General features: G+C 46.6%; 1 pseudogene across 1 annotated transcript; it reads right to left on the reverse strand.

Annotated features, from left to right (window-relative positions):
• Positions 1–1,789: 1,789 nt before the first annotated feature.
• On the reverse strand, positions 1,790–3,771 carry LOC308253601 (asparagine--tRNA ligase, cytoplasmic-like; annotated as a pseudogene). Its single transcript has 2 exons — positions 3,521–3,771; positions 1,790–3,251 (listed from the first exon to the last, which is right to left on the reverse strand). The product of its transcript is annotated as an asparagine--tRNA ligase, cytoplasmic-like (transcript).
• Positions 3,772–4,004: the final 233 nt, after the last annotated feature.

The following is a 4,004-nucleotide window of genomic DNA, read 5'->3' on the forward strand; positions in this document are numbered from 1 at the left end:
GTCTTTGAAGTAACATTTGGTACAACCTGTTATTGAAGCATTTCATGCCAGCTTAAAGTGGAGGAAGTACCCATTGAAAGAGGAATATTTTCCTTCTCTGCCCATTCAAGCCACATAGGGACATTCCTTCAACTCATCTGAGCAAGAAAGAACTTCTAAATGTTTCTTTATTTTCATTCCATCTGGTGAGGACATAATGACTGATGATATGAATATTTTCTCTCCTTAAGTTCTCTCTCTGCATCTCATCTCTCCTAAAACAGAATTTAATAAACAGGAGTGTAAATTAGAGATGGTTAATGTGGGCAGATATAGTCAAGAGAAGAACCCACTTCAGCAGATGAGTATCTGGGTTAGAGGTCAAAGCTTAGGGGGATAGGTCCACCCTCCTGCTTGGAGGTCTAAAGGTTCAAGGCCCATGTCCAAGCAGAGGCCCCAGGAATTTCAGCACACTGCTTTATCTCTTGACACTGTATCGATAAAATGCAGCTAATGACCACTGCTGCATCACCCCCTTCCACAGGGTTATCCAGAACTTTTGCTCATTAAACAGAGGGAAGAGTATTTTGGAAGCACCAACCATATAACAACAGCCTTGGCCAGCAGCAGATCCCTTCCTTTGTTTCCCACCATTCATGGACTTAGGCATAGTTTTTAAAGAGTTTATCCTACTACTAGAGGCCCAGTGCATGGATTCATACATGGGTGGGGTCCCTCAGGGTGGCCTGCAGGGATCGGGCCGAAACCGGCTGTCCAACACCGCCTGCCGCTCCTGCTCATCTGGGCCCTGCTGCACCAGCCGCAGGCTCACGCCCAGTCATGACCAGGAGAGGCTTGCACCACTGCAGTGGCACTCACCAGCTGTGAGCCCTGCGTCTGGTGCCTGCCCAAGGGGGTTGCGGTGGGGCCAGGATGCAACTGACCCTCCAGGCAGGCAGTGGGATCCGTCCCGCTGACCTTCCTGCTGGGTGTCGGGAGCCACCTGGCAGCCACTTTTATATTGGTTCTTCCTTGGAGAGTGTCTAGGGAGGGGAAGCAGTGGTGGTGTCCAAGGCCGACTTCCAGGAGGCCAGCAGCTGTCGGAATTGTGAGGGCAGCACTTGTCTGTCAGTGCCTGGCCATTCTCCAGAGATTGGACCTGCAGGACTACTGAGGGAGTGAGTGGCTGCTGCCCGGCTGGTGGGCTGCCAGGACAGGTCAGTCAGCTGAGCGGTGCTCCTGCTGTGGGAACGCACTGACCACCAGGGAGCAGCTCCTGTGTTGAGCGTCTACCCCCTGGTGGTCAGTGCATGTCATAGCAACCGGTCGTTGGGTCATTTAGTTGTTCGGTCACTTAGGCTTTTATATAGTATATAGATAACGTGCTGAAGAGTAAAACCCACATATAAGAGAATTTTATTTATTTATTTATTTATTTATTTATTTTAGACCACAATTAAAACCTGTTTAATTATATATATGGTATATATGTGCAAGTATTATAACCTATAATTACATAAAATGCTGAACTATATTCGTAATAGCAGAGTTACATGCCACGTATTTCTCCCAAATTTTGTAATGGATATTTTTTCTTAAAATGGCAACATCAATGTCACTTTATGTTCCAGTGTTTTGGATAGCTTTCTGTGGTAGCAGGAATAGAAACAAAAAACAAAAGGAGAAAACAGAACCAGACACATCCCCATAGAATAAAAAAGGGAAGATCTTGGCTTTTTGTTCTTTTGGATGAGGCAGTCTGTTGCTCTCAGGAACCGTGTGCTGGCCTTCATGCTTCAGGAGGCACTGGTTATGGCTTGCAGCTCTGGACAAAGCGAGGGTATAAGCATACATCTCAGATGTGATACCTATTCAGAATCCAGGTCAAGAATCGTTCCAAGCCCAAGCCATAGCCTCCATGAGGACAGGTGCCATATTTTCTCTGATCTGTGTACCATTAATAGGGTGTGGGGTCAATTCCTTCCCTTTTATAACCTGCCAGCATTTCTTCACTATCCCAGATACGCATTGAGCCTCTCACAATCTCGCCAACATTGGGCATCAACACGTCGACAGATTCGGTGAGGCAGGAATCCTCAGGACAGCGCTGCATATAGAAGGACTTGATCTCCACAGGAAATCGACACAGCAAGATGGGCTCATTAATGGTGTCCGTCATCAGTCTCTCAGGAGCTTCATGGATATCCTCTCCAAATTCATAGAAAGTTCCATCTTCTTTCTTTATATGGTGTTCTTTGAGCCACACAATAGCATCTGAATAGTTCATCCGTTTGAAAGGCCATTTGGGGGGCTTGAAATTCGGATTGAGGTCATACACTATGCTTGCTGCGGGTGATTTTAAGACTCTATCTACCACGTCACAAACCAAGTCCTCCAAACGGTTCAGGAGCTCCACAAAGGTCAGGAAAGGACACTCTGCCTCCTCGTGAGTGTATTCAGCCAGGTGCCTTCTTGTTCTGGATTGTTCTGCCCTGTATGACTGTGCAATACAAAAAACATCTCCCAGAGCTGGAATGCAGGTCTCCAGGTACAACTGAGAGGACTGAGTCAAAAATGCCTCTTCTCCAAAATAGTCAAGCTTGAAGAGTGTAGCACCACCTTCTACTTGAGTTTGCACTAATGTTGGAGGAGTAACTTCACAGTACCCCCCTATCAAAGAAGTGATCTCTAAAGCACCTGGTGACCACGGAGCGTGCTTTCAGGATTCTGGACATGTTTTCTCCTCAGATCATCATGTGTCTGTTGTTGAGCTGGACATCAATGTCAGACTCTCCATTGATCAAGTTATCAGCTCCTCCAGCAGCAGCCAAGCCGATCAGTTCCCAGAAGTCACAACTCAGCTCATGGCCCCCAGGAGCCTGCTTGCCCTTTGGGGTAAGATTTAGCATTCCGTACACTGCAACACTACTCTCAGTGGACAAGACTACTCCATTGTAACACTGGCACAAGTCATCTGACAAGACACACTGAAGATACCCTGTACCATCCCGCAACACCAGCAACATTAAGTTCTTTCCTTGCCTTCACAACCTGTGGACCCAGCCAAGCACTTTAACTCTTTGGCCTCTATATCCTTCCAATGCATGAATCTTCACACATTTCGGCTCTGGAAGACTTGGATCGTTTTCAATAGTAATCTTCTTTGCTTCTTCCAGGTCCTTTTCTCTTCTCAAATTGTCTTCTGCCTCTTTCTTTTCCCGGGATTCACTCTTCATTTGTTCCCTATGCCACATTTTCCTAATGTTCTTCATCTGTGATTTATTTATTTATTTATTTATTTATTTATTATTATTTTTTAAAAAAAATACATTTTATTAATTTTTTTACAGAGAGGAAGAGAGAGGGATAGAGAGTTAGAAACATCGATGAGAGAGAGACATCGATCAGCTGCCTCCTGCACGCCCCCTACTGGGGATGTGCCCGCAACCAAGGTACATGCCCTTGACCGGAATCGAACCTGGGACCCTTCAGTCCGCAGGCCGACGCTCTATCCACTGAGCCAAACCGGTTAGGGCTTCATCTGTGATTTAGAAATAACATCCCACCGCTCATTTTCTTTTTGTGAATCTACGTAAATGGTAGGAAATGGTTCTTTTCCCACTGTCATCAAAGCCTTTAGACCAGTTTTAAAAGGTTTCTCCTTGGTTCCATCACCTGTCACATCATTTCCCTCTCGATCCAAGACATATTGCTCTGCTAGCACCATCCCTGTGGTCACCCGGGTCACCTCCAAGGACATCACCTCCCAACACGCCGCTGCCTTGTCACCGCAACCTGCACCAGCGGCTTCCTCGACTCCAATGTTGCATCATATAACGTCGTGCCTAGGTCGCTCTAATGAGTCACCTGAACATCGCGGCGCCATTGGTTACAAGAGGTTAGGCGACAAGGGCAAGCGTGGCTGCTGCCACCATCTTTGGGCCGGGCAGAGGCCAACTTCTATAAGAGAATTTTAAAGGCATATGAACTCCACCTGTGTATATCAAGGACTTTTTACCCTCCAA

Source organism: Plecotus auritus (genome assembly GCF_963455305.1).
Source record: "Plecotus auritus genome assembly, chromosome: 7".
Taxonomy (NCBI): Eukaryota; Metazoa; Chordata; class Mammalia; order Chiroptera; family Vespertilionidae; genus Plecotus; species Plecotus auritus.